This window comes from Bombus flavifrons, chromosome 8 (genome assembly GCF_040668555.2).
Source record: "Bombus flavifrons isolate JBK064 chromosome 8, iyBomFlav1_principal, whole genome shotgun sequence".
Classification (NCBI taxonomy): domain Eukaryota; kingdom Metazoa; phylum Arthropoda; class Insecta; order Hymenoptera; family Apidae; genus Bombus; species Bombus flavifrons.
In genome coordinates this window covers 1,747,565-1,761,183 of record NC_138449.1, presented here as the reverse complement: position 1 = coordinate 1,761,183, position 13,619 = coordinate 1,747,565, and the positions used below count along the sequence as shown (strand labels likewise).

The 13,619-nt window shown below is 39.7% G+C and overlaps 1 long non-coding RNA gene across 2 annotated transcripts; it reads right to left on the bottom strand.

The window, feature by feature from the left end:
- Positions 1-19: 19 nt before the first annotated feature.
- LOC138182426 (uncharacterized) lies at positions 20-4,502 on the bottom strand. 2 transcript variants are annotated; one of them, XR_011173783.1, is made up of 4 exons: positions 4,217-4,502; positions 3,544-3,705; positions 1,028-3,417; positions 20-784 (listed from the first exon to the last, which is right to left on the bottom strand). It is a non-coding gene; the product is annotated as an uncharacterized LOC138182426 (long non-coding RNA). The 2 variants fall into 2 exon arrangements; XR_011173782.1 differs by having other exon boundaries at positions 1,304-3,417; positions 4,217-4,501.
- Between the last annotated feature and the right edge of the window lie 9,117 nt (positions 4,503-13,619).

The window sequence follows — 13,619 nt, the reverse complement described above, 5'->3', positions numbered from 1 at the left end:
CCAGAATACCCCCTTAACAAGGATATATCACGTCAGTTAAAAAAAGCCAAATAATGTGTTTTCAAATGTAAATCGTAAAAATTGTTGGTAAACAAAATAATTTGACGAATTACTTAGCTTGACTCAAATATCTCTCCCTTACCCTATAGTAAGAGAATCAAGGTGCAGGTTCAATAATAATTTCGTGGCGACACGACGGTTCATTCGTCGCATGTATCGAAACAAGCGGACAGCAGTTTTGCTTGTGACAGAGTAACAATAACGAATTCTCTGTCTCGTGAATTTCCCCGAAACAGCTTGAAGCAGGCTTTAATGGCTTAATCCGCATGTTCCGGCAACTCGATGTGTGGGCCAGCGGGTCGATGGTCCCCTTTGAAATTTTCTTTTGCTGCTGGTCCCCATGGAAGGCGCGTTACCGGCCACCGATGGGACAAAACTCGAGAGCGCTGCCTTGTTTTTAGTCGCACCACAGGCCAAATGACCGGGACGCGGCACTCTCATGCATGAATGCAACGTCAGCTGCCATCCCGGGATATAGCGAACTCTTCATTAACCGTTCAAGGGGTTACGGAGAACGAAACGTCGTCTTCGCTCGTGAAATGGTTCCCTGGTCCTTAATATTGCTACTACGTCTGCCGCCAGTAAATCTGAATTTTAATTGGACCGCGATAACATATGGGTGATGAAAGCCATGATGTATCCGAGAGTAATAAGAAAGGTTGTCATCTTCTGTATAAATCTGCAGTTGTACGGTTTTATCGTCATTTGAATTTCAATGTTCACCCTGAAAAAAAGAAATTCAAATGAAAATGTGAACAATTGAACGATTTCTTAAGACGAACACTGTCCGCGAGCTGTGTGCAAACAGATGACTACAGTAAGTGATATCACATAACATATTTCACAAACACATTTACGAACAGTATGCAAAAAAGATGACAAATAGACAACGAACTGTTCATATATTGTTTGCGAGTATTCAAATTCAAGTGAAAAAGTATTAAGGTGACAGCACTAAGAGACACACTTTCGTATTACGTCTACAGATTTCCTCTTACGACATCGGGTCCAATTTATTCTAAACCACCGTTACTATCGATCGACACGATGCTCAGTGTGAATACAGAAAGATACTGGTAAGACGATTCCGGACTGTCGACGATCCAATCCCCGATTCGGTGACTTTAACGAAAATTAAGTGAGATAGGTCCAGACGGGCCAATGCTTTTTGACAGCGGTCAAACTCTCTGCGGGGATCATAGGATCGGTCGACCGGTATTTAGTTTCCTAGTGTCATGTCCACCTTTACGCATCCGCGCCTCTCGACAAGTCCGAACTCCAAACATGTCTGGCCGTGGATACTCTCGCGCGTCACAGCTCTATTCGACAATCGGAACCAGTTTTAAAACCTAAGCCACGCTAACTTTTATGGATTACAGAGAGATCGACCAGGGAAATTATAAGGAGCTGTCTTGTTTTGCAGATAGTTTCAATTCTGAAATAGTTTCGTTTTCATTAGCTTGTTTAATTTCATTAGCTTGCAGATAAATTGGAGTAGAGTTACCTTGCAGCTGCACCAATCAAAAAATCACTATTTGAAATCCAGTTCTATTTGAATTCGTCGAAGTCAAACTGTAACTGGAATTTACATAAAAAAGGTTCATTAATTCCCCGCCTCCCATTACCTATTTCATTAATTCATTTAAATAAATATCGATGAGATAAATGAAGTTCTACTGTATTCCAATCTTTAATAATATACAATTTAAAATATCTGAGAGAAAATCCTCTTAAAGCGTATGCAAACGTTTTCTTCAGGATCATCGAAAAAGGTTGCACGGAGCAAGTTCGCCGTTCTAACGAACCGCAATTTCGGTCTGTTATTCGTGATCTCGATAGAAATCTGGACGGTTGTGCAAAAATTCGTGTTAGATCGAGGAACGACGAGAAACGAGAAGGAATTCCCGAATCCGTGGTAGCCTATAGGTGGATGAGTCACCACCTTCGGGATCGAGCGTAGAAGGTAAAGAGCCGCGGCGAGCAAGAGAGGAGAAACGAGAGAAAAACGAACATGAGAGGAGCTGAAGAGAACCTTCAAGTGGTGGGGACATCGTGGTAGAGTGGTGGTACCGGTTGGAAAGAGTGGAAAGGGAGAGGTGGGATTCGAACCCCGGGACCACACACGACGCTCCACGCGTCTGCGACTCGGTTACATTGCTTAATTGTAAACGGCCCAGTGGTTCTCAAGTTCTTCTCTCAGTTTATACATTTTAACTCTTCTCAAGTTATTTTAAGATAGAAATTCTAATTTCTTTGCGATTAGTACGTTCGTCGCTACATGCACTGCTCTTCAAACACTGACTAATTGGACAGCAATTTCTATATCGTTACCGTTACAATTTCTGCGAAATAAATTCAAGAAATAGAATAGAAATTCTAATTCCTTTACTGCGCACTAAATGTTCCGTTCTTTTCAACATTAATTAGTTTTGGAACAATTTTTATATCATTATCAATAAAATTTTAACGTCGAAGAATTATAATAGAGTACCAAAAAAGTTATATGTTTTTGTTCATTTTGAAACTAAAGAACCACCGAATAAGTCTGTAATAAAGTACTAGAAATTACGAGATAGAAGGTAAATTCCCTTAATGAATACAAATTAACGAAGAAATTTCAATTCATTCAAGAAAAGAAGAAATAAATGGCGATTCGTAGCATTTGTTAATCAGAGTTGGAGCAGGTGTTTATGAAGATTTTAATCATATTCGATGAAGAAGAATTCGAGGAGGGCTCGCGTCAGAAGTATTCGGGCAATGATAACGAACAAGAGTTCAGAAGCCTGATTTCTTATCTGCAACATCGTTAATGCCATCGATTGTTCCCTTGCGGCGCGGCGGTTCCAACTAATTAAAACCAGAGTCTCATCGAGTCTTCTTCGTTCTCCTCTTTTACCTCGTGGCTTCCGCCGGTCGAGTTGTGACCTCTCCCTTTCCTCTACTTTTCGGCATTCCTCAAACATTATTCCGTCCTTCTTTCTTGGATGTCTAGTGTCCGCTTAATAGGCTTACATAATGTTACTGAAAAAGGCCTCGGCAAAATTCATTTTACTTTAATGCGTGCACGGAATAACGTATCTATTTACCTAAATCCCACTTGGGATATGCATGATTCGTTTAAACGATTTTATTGCTGAATAGTCCTTAACCCATAGAGGCTATCGTCGAAAATAATTACGGTAATTTTATCGTAAGCAAAATTTCAGTCCGTACATATCTTTTTATTTTACAAATCGGTGAAATCAAACTAATGCAATTGTATTATTATCCAGTGTTAGATGAAAAGTAGGAAAATTATTGCATGCAACAATTGCAAGTAGCATTTCGATTATACGCTTATAGGACGATAATATTAAACTAAAATTTACATGGCGTAAAATTTAAGGATTTGTTTTGCAGATTATTCGTGATAGACAAGTTAACTATTCGTTATGATCCTTTAAAAATAATGCAAAAATATAATATATAATCTTTGATACATACGTAGAACGGTTTTGTAAATGTAGAAGAAAGGACAGGCAACAGTAGATTTCTTCAAATCCTCATGCTTTTGTAGTATCATTATCTTGACGAACCTCTGAAATCCCGTCAGCGATGCTGTGAAAGATTCCCAAGTGATTTTCGACTTCTTTTGTTAAATCTTGCCTGAAACATTTCGAATTAATTAATTAATTAATTAATTCGATTCTTAAAATCGAAGTCAGATCATATCCTTGTGTTGTAATATAAACGTCGTTATAGAATCGACAACTACATCAACGTTTCATTTATAACAATATTTTACAAAATTACACATGTGATAAACGTGATCAACTATATAGCATTCACATTTGAGACGAAATTTAAATATATTTTGTAATTTACTGTTATTTATGTTATCTTCTCATAATAAATTAATTTATAGAAATAAGTCATTTATCTCTTGAGGATTGAATATTTATATTGGATAGTGAAATTAAGAAATTAATAAAAAATGAAGTTGATGAGTGTGGCTTCTAAGAGACACATTCACGGCGATATTCTTATTAATGGTTATGTGCATTAGTTGATGTAAGAAGAAATAGTAAGCTATTATTATTATTAAGTTGCTAGTCGTTATTGGTTGTATGTCTTATCTGATATAGAAAGAAATCATGAAGTAAAATAAGTCACATACTTGTTATTTGTATGTTTAGATCTCCAATCAATTGGTTATGTCGATTTCGCTGGCGTCGTGAATTCTGTGTTGTTGACCAACCGACATTCTCCGCAGCGTAGTAAATTTTCCTCGACTGCCGCCGTCTCGAGCATCAAAAATAACTCCAACAAATTTCTGAAATCACTTGCGACAAATAATAATTAAACTGTCAGACTCTTAAATAATTTTGAGCAATTAAGAAATTTACGCACTCTCTCGACGTTTACCACCTGACTGACGTTCTGCGCATCCTTCTGCGCATCCTTCTGCGCAATTAACGTTCCAAAACGCGTCCTCAATCAAATTACCTAGACTTTTGCCTGAAATACAATCTACTCGTGTATCAGTGTGTTTGTTACGTGAAGTCAACAATAGTAGACTCGCGAGATGACGATACCCAATCAAACGAAAAAGTATAACACGATACACCATACTAAAGTTTACTCCCATCTTGCAGTAATATCATTACAATCTGCATCGTTTATTATCCGTTAATATAAAATATGGTCTACTAGTAAGTATATAACATTGTAGTAGATACTTCTTAACGATTCATATATCAATGTGTTTATTTTCATGAAGTGATATCAAATACGTGAACACTAATGAAGGATATAACGCTATAGATCGCGTAAGCATCTTCGATATTCATTTTTACAACTGTCATTGTCTCGGTTTGCGTGAAGACAATGCTATCGATCTCGTGAAGCAACCCAGTCAATAGTGAAAAATATAATACAATAGATCGCGTTAACATCTTCGATACTTATTGTTGTAACTATCAGTGTGTTCTTTTACGTAAAGTGACAATACCGGGAAAGTAAAAAATATAACACGATGAAGTGCATTAACATCTTCGATATTCCGTCATATATACGTCACAAGATACGGTCTGCTCGTATATTAGTGTGTTCGTTCCTTCAGTAATATCGAACTAAATAATATCATTAATAACCTGTGATGCGATAATACGTTAAATGAAAAGTATAACACACTAGATCGGATTAGCATCTTCAATATTCTCAATACCCTTTCTTCAATATTTTCCAATATATCTACTATGTATTTACTGTATTATTCTTTTCGATCTCGTGACAATATCGATGAGATTCGACTAATCGTGACTGACATGATTATCATACGTCGATAACAACGTCACACAGTGCATACAATGCGGCGTTGCGATCAATTAAAGTAGCACCAAAAAGAAAACGCACGTAATGAGCGAATTCGATGAAAGTGCAAAGTTGTGCCATTAAATCGAGGAAAACTATGCCTTGGAGATTAACGCTAGCCATGGATTATGGATTCGTCACGCAGTCAACGGTGAGTGCTCTTTTACAACCTCCTGTTTATTGTTTACAATTTTCTTGACAGTCCGCGAGATAAATGCCCGCCAAAGGGGCCAGGAAACCAACGCAGTAAATATGGCGTGCGTGCATTTTCACGTGCTTTCGGTACAGTTATAGCAACGTTTCGCTTTCGTTCGTAATTTACGGTTTACGATCATTTACGATATAGTGCATCGAAAAAATGTTCGCTGTTTGAACTTCTGAGTAGATGATAATTCTTTTAGACGTTTCGAAGACAAGAAAATAACGCTATCGTTTTTTCAAAGTAAGGAATGTATATAATATAACATACATAATACATATTGAACCGCGTAGATCCTTCTCCTTTCACTGCAAATTCACTGCATATTCAAAGAAATTTCTGTCATCTTGTCCTTCAATTCGTTTTTCTTATGAAAAAAGTTCTTAGTCACGACTCGGGCCACTTTCTAGGTTTGTCTCTGACCCTACAAATTATAGCTGTCCATTTATCGACACCTACACGTTCGTGTATTCAGTTTGTCTAGACGCGAACAAAATTTTGAAGTGGTCCGCCATTTTTGATAAAATGGCGCATTGTAGAGCTTGTATCAAAGAGTACAAAAGACTCACTAGTACTTTTTAACAACCAATTCCACTGGAACAACTACACACATATTTTCTTTAAATTAGAAAGTATTACTAAAATAAGATAGTTAATGCTTCCACAGCTTTAACCCATAGACAAGATAATATTATTCACCAGTACCTTTTAACAATGGACTTCCACTAAAAAAACATTTAGACAATATACTTGTCTCCAATTGAGCCATATTATCAGAATAAAATTCTTAATGTTCCCAGAATTTCAGCTTTTCAAAAATATAAGAAATTTACCAGTATTGTTAACAATAAATTTCTACTATAAATAAATGAATATTATTTGACTCGAAATGAATTATATTACTAAATCAAGATTCTTAATGTACTCACAGTTTCTATCCTTTAAAAAAGTAACAAATTTACCAGTATTTCTGAAGAATCGAGTTTCGGTAAAAAAAAAGAAAAGACCAGTTATAAAAATATACTTGACTTCAATTGAACCATTCTACTAAAACAGAATTCTCAACGTATTTATAGTTTCAATCTTCACATTTAAAACAATTTATACTACCTTGACACGATTAGTCATTAACCTAATTAGTATCATTCATCAGAATCAAAATACTGTATGTATCTATATTTCAAAAGAATCTAAACTAACCGTAACAAGAGCAGGCCAACTACGAAGGCAAGTAGTGAAACGAGAGACGTAAGCGCCGGCGCCCTGGCCGTCAGGTTTCGTCGACGCAGATTCGTCGTTAGGATCGACGGGCGTATCGAAGCCGGCGCGGCGCGGCGCGGCGCGGCGCGGTCTGATATCAGCCACGGCGAATGTCTTCGGGGTGGCTAGTAAGTCGCGTGTGACGGGAGGGCCACCCATGTAGCTGTTGTTCGCTCGCATCTATCATGGAGCCACCTTCTTTTCTCGGCAGCTTAAGCCCCAATAAAAGCCCCCGGTTCGGCCTGTGTCTCCGGATCGAGCAAAAAATCGACCATTATCTCGCGAGTTTCTCGACCGAAGCCACCGATGGATCCGAGTTACTCGGCGACCTATCCGTTTCGATTCACCCATCGTGATTCGCTTCTCCTAATATCATTCGGCCCGACGATTTTTCTTCCTAGCGTTTATCGTGCTTTCCGTTCTTCCGCGTCCCACATTCTTGTTAAATTCCAACATCGTACAGCCAGAAACGGACCTCATTTAATCCTAACCAGTGATACGTACATTTTATGGCTTGTGATTTAATGTCTGATGAAGTATCAGACGCTTATTTAGTAAGACAGTATGGGACGTAATCATTCCCAGTTTTAGCATGATGGAACAAGACGCTCGTTTAATGGACGTACTAATAGAGCAAAAGATAATTGTTTACCGAGTAGCCAAAGACGAAGAAAAAAAAACACACGCATATACTGGTCCTTGGAGAGTTAATCGTCCAAGCACAGAAGATTCGTAATTACCTGCGATACGTTTGGACTCAAGGCTGAATTACATACGGTTTCGTACGATTCTCAATTACCTTTGAAACTCGCGATCCCTCTTCAGATGGCGGATTAACGATGCACGCTAATCGCAAGCAGGTGTTTCCATCGTGGATACTTAGAAGTCTTGTGCATACCGTGGATCTCTTCGAAAAAGGAATCGTCGTACTTTTTGCTCTCGGTGGTGATCGTTACACTAGCGATATCGTTTCCGTTGGTGTCGAGATCGAACGGTAGCATCGGAGTTAATTAGCGCGGTTCGCGATACACATGCACGCGATCGTGTATATACAGACACATTCGAGTGAAGGAGAACGCTCGTTAACCCAGATTTTCGCGATATACTATATATAGAGTGTCCCTGTGAAATGATTATTTCGATCGGGAATTGCGACTTCACGCTTCGATTTCGCACCGACCGCGACGCCGGCTTTCATCCAGCCGCCTTCTTTTCATGGCGACCACTGGCTCGTGGTGTTTCTTGCTTTTGGAGTTGGAATAGCTCGAAGTTCATCACTTTTATGGTTATTTTAGAATGTTTTGTCGATATCCGAGGCAATCTTGCGATAAAATTCTTCGCTCCAGTTGCTACTGTATACGAGCCGTGTTAGCGCTTCACATCAACAGAGATTGAGTTATAAAACACAAGAAAAGAACAGATAATGGATACTGCATGATTCACGATTCATCTTAAATTTATACCAATAACCGTTGACAAAATTTCCTTACAGACAAAATTATCTATTCAGAAGAGAAGCTATTCACAATATACCTACAACCTCGAATTAACTAAATGAAGAATGCTTCCCACAATTGTACAGATCTAAACCCAACAAACTGCCCACATTCATTTTCTCCGCAACCATTCTCTAATCAACAATCGCAACAACGTGTTCCGCAAGTTACATTCAAGGTTACCGAACGCATCCTTTGAACACCCAAGTCGGTTTCGCGGGGATCGTCGATCGCAATCTATCGATACCCGTAATCGATTCCATAGTATCTGGAGTCTAGTGTGCGCCGGATCGTCCTATCGTCCGTTCCTCCGTTCATCGCTTAATTATTACGGGCGTGCACATAGTATACGGCTGCGATAGCGCATAACCGGCGATTTGCGCCGCCGGAATTTATCACCTCCGTAATTGGCAATCGTTTATCCGCACAGAACCAGTACCACCGGCGTCGGTATCCGCGGATTATCATCGAACACCGCGCACGTCCGACCCGGGCCGCCCGCCCTCTCCGAGTACCTCCAATTCGGATCGTTAATTCGCCAGGCATTTACATTTTCAATTACCCTTCTTCTCCTATGTGCCGAGCCGCGGTACGAAACACACGGGTCGGCTGCTCGCCTGCGAGATCCATTCCATTGAAAATGATTACCGCCCTCTTCGACGATCTTTTTAACCCTTAACACTTTGACTGCCACGTTGGTCATATATGACCAGCCACGGTTTCCCTTGTGACGCGACGGTGGTCATTGGTGATCGGAGCGCTTGAACTTCTTCTAATTGTAAAAATTGTATGAAAATTGACAGTTAGGGCATTTTGAATATAACCGATAAATAGAAGATATTTTGAAATAAAAAGTGTCCCATTGAACAATTAAACATTTTTATTAGAATATCAATAAAAAAGAAATGAGAATCTTGCATCTAACGGTGCACTGTGTTAAAACAGTTTAAACATAAATGTGACTCATCAATACAATGTGGACAATAGGTGGTCACCTTTTTGGTCCGATTCTTAGCTATTTTTGATCCTGACTGTTTAACATTTTTTTTATAGCACTCTGCAAAATTTTCGTGCCAGGTACGCTTGCCCTTCTTTCTTCTGCATTTCCTGCCGCAATTTTTGTCGAATAAGTATATTTGACGGCTCTGGTAAACAGCACTGTGTAAGCTGCATTGCGAGTGCCATTCTAAAATCTGATACTTTGATTTTTGTGTTTGTTGCTTGTTTATAGAGTATCATCGCGTTGGAAATTGATATATTTAACAATAACTCTAAAGCTAATTTTATATACCACCTGAGGGTTCTTCTATGTGGTGTAGAATATGCTATCATTTGATCTGATTAATCTACAGCACATTTTCCTCTGTTGTGATCTACCACTACCATTGGTTTATCACAAACATAATTTTTTTTGCGGGCCTCTACCATCTCAGCCGAATGTTTCGTTGAAATCATAAAAATGTCACGCTTGTCTCTCCACCTTACTATTATATGTAGAATGAGCAAATACCGTTTACTAATATCTTCTACACGTTTCAACAATATATTCTGCACGTTTTGCTTACGACGAAATAACGAATGCGAATGATTTGTTGAAATAAACGAAACTTTGTTACAATACGTCGCTATCAACTGTTACCAAGGCGCCACGGTGGTCACCCGTGACCACCAATCAGATAAACGGTCCATTGGGGAAGAATGTTGTCTTACATCATCAATTTATTATTATTTTGCCATTATATGCTTTGAATAATAAAAATACTCCTGTGGCGTCCTGAGCGAAACATGTGATTTCGGCGTGGCAGTCAAAGTGTTAACGCTCCAAGTGTGTCTCTCAAGCACCACCGATGTACGGCACTCTACTCCAAGTGTGTGTGTCTATCCCAATGAATTTTTTAAAAAATTCTACATATTGCTCAATTATAATTAATATAAATATTGTAATCAAAATTATATTACTTCTAAGACGAATGAAGATTGTTTCGAATAACTCTAATATTAATTTATACGTCATTGTAGCATTTACAATCTGACACTTAAAAATTTGCAAGTCGAAGTATGATGAGAATAAGTTGGAGTTGCCAGTCGATATTCACAATTAAAAGTCGCAGTGTTAAGGGTTAACTTACTCGCTACGAAAAAGGGGCGAAAATCTGACGCGATATGTTTTAAATAGGATAAATATATCTTAAATGGTTGAATACGATCTTATTGGCAATAAGACATTTTAATTTTTAGAAGATCAACAGTTTCGCATTTATGAACGAGATGTTTGAGTCATACAGTTAATCTATTCGCTATGAAAAAGAGATGAAAGCTTAACGACATATACCTTAAACACGAATGCATGGGATTTTTTATTAGGCAAAAAGAATTTAGTTTCTTATGGCGTTAACATTTTGGTACTTGTGGGTGAGATATTGGAGTCATGTAGAAATTCATCAGCTCAGTTACGATAAATTATAATAATATTAATCAACTTTGTAGGTAATTTAGTTGATCGCTATGAACAGAATATCTCGCGTGTTTTTCAATTAATCTTTTCAATGTGGTGTCTGAGAGTTTAAGATTAAAAGCAGAGCTATTTAAAGGAGAATATTGAAGTGATTTGATTCAATTGACTAGGATTGAACGGTAGAGTGATCAAGTGAAAATGAATCTCATCGCAAAGATGAAACTTCATCTCGATAAAGCATAAAGACCTAAAACTTGCACGATATTGTATTCCTAGAAAACTGAATTAGGTTCCTCGATAGTCAGATGCAGGTCCTGTGAAATTATCTCGGAATTGAATTTTCATATTTTGCAAAATCCTCGACCGTCATTAATTCGTTTGGCAAAGGAGGTACGAAATCGATTTCTCGACTACCGAAATCCTCGTTTCAAGATCTGTGCCAATGAGAAAGAGCATCGTTCTTCCCGTGGAGCATTTCACGATGCTGGATCTGATCGGTCGGTGTATATGAAAATTTATTAACGTCCATTTTCTGTTTAATTACCCGCATGTGGCATGCACTGCCAAGACGTTCTTACGAACCCAACATGTTCTCCTCTGAGTATTCGACATCGTTAAAGTTATTGGGCGGACAGAACTCGTGTTTGACACGGCAACGTCTTATTCGCCGCGTCTTCGTCGATTATCGATTCGCAATGGCGAAGGGAACCGCGAGAATTTGATTAGATCCATCGTCAGTGATTTGCTTCTGGCTTTCGAGTTCTGCTTCAAGAACTGGAATATTACATATCTATCATTACACTAACCAGTCGGCAATCAAACTGAGTGACTTCATTTTTGCAAAATTTGTCAACTTTAGTATCAGTTCGTAGAATCACAGCATACGATCAACACTTGACTTCTCAGAAATCAAACGATTTATCTTGATGGAGTTGATCAATTCGACTTCTACTTGACTCGTATATTGCTTTAAGACCGGTTATTTTATCTTATAAAGCGTATATAATGCACTGGCTCAACGAAAATTATCAGAGTCTCAAGGTGCTACTATTCCATTACGAACAATTACTTCCGAGCTGTTTATGTATTTAGCGAATTGTAACGGGGTGATTACATTCCTCGCGCCTAATCGTCGCGTATGGAGATCCGAATAGTCGCATTTGCAAGTCAAATAAACGGAGCTGAGCACGTTTTCTATCGTATTTACGACGATCGCCGTTTATGACCGCCATTAATGTTCCACATCCAGTTCGCATCTCCGACTCTCAAACATTGACGACCCTCGATTTTAAGATACGTTCGAGATACGTCCGATAGAAAACTGGCGATTGAGTCGTTGGCGAGGAAAAGTATCATGTACCTGATCGGCGAGTTTCAATAAAAACGCAGAATCCTTCCACGCAGCTACGTAGAATCGGCTCGTTTAGGTGAATCGTTTGGTCGGATAATGCGCAGGTCGCGGAATTTTCTCGTCGCTGCGGAGTCGACCACGGACAACGACGAAAGAAGACGCAAAAGAACGACGAAGATGAACATTCCGATAAGTTTCTTTCGTGGCTCGCCGCCCGACATTCCAAAGACCCGCGGTCGGACACTTTCTTAATCGTAGCCCGTTCGTTTGCATGGAAACAATTCGGCTACCGACTTAGGTGACTCGAGTGACATTCCCTCCAGCTAGGAAGGAAGAAAGAGAAGCGGCAGTGATCCATGGGACCCCATGAGTTCCACGGGTTACAGGCGGCCCTGTGTGCACGTATACAGAGCCGCATATATGCGGGCCTTGGCACGGGGCCCAGTTGGGTGGTCCCATTCCGCTGACGCGTTCACAACACCCATCTCTCGCTATTATACCCCTTGGTGGCTCCCTTACTAAGGACCTTATTAAATATTGCTACACGCGAAATCTCATTCCATTACTGCCTCCCCTCCCCCTCCAACTGCCAAGCGGTGAGATTTGAATACCGGAATGCGTCGCTCTTTCCTACCACTCGTTAGATCCGCGTGAGAATTTTTGGCCTCCCTCGATCTCCTTCTCTTTACTCCCATTTAATCTCCGTATCTCTCTCTTTTATTCTCTTGTATTTTTTCCTTTTGTCGTCGTCGATCATTTCGTGCGATCGTATCGTGTGTCCTCCGATGTTTGCGATTTAAAGAGACTAACTAACGCGGTACTTTACACCAAGTTCTGTGTAGCGTAGCAAAAAGAATTTAACCGCTTCGTATCTGTTAAGATTCTCCGTATTTCTTGTTCCAGTAATGAGAATTTTAATCAAGATCGAAACGATCGATTATTTTTTAGTATATCAATGAATTTACCAGTTGTTCTTCCACTTGATACAAAATTAATTTCTTTCTCTTGAAAGTGTCGTTGTGCGATCATCTCGTGTACGAAAAAAGCGAACATCACTGGTCAAGGAGGGATTGGTTGGGGATCCAACGCCATGTTTCCCGGCGGTCGGCAGGAATTAGACGGTTGGCATTTCTTTCAAGGCGCCGCACGTTATCGCGCACGTGTACGAGCCTTAAGTACTGCCGATTACGGGTAATAAAAGCGTTCGAGTGTCATCCGGGGAACGTACGGCAGTTCCCGCGCGAAACGACCGCAAGAAACCAGCCGCGAAAACTCGGTGCGCCTCTCGTTTGATCGTCGTCCTCATTGTTTTCATCGTCGTCGTCGTCCGGCGTCGAGTACACGCATTACGCGATTCGAGTTCTTTTAGTTGGCCGCAGGTCAACGTGAGCTGACCGTTGGCTTCACGGTGGCCCCGATTCGCCTTCCGCGAAACCATTTTCATGA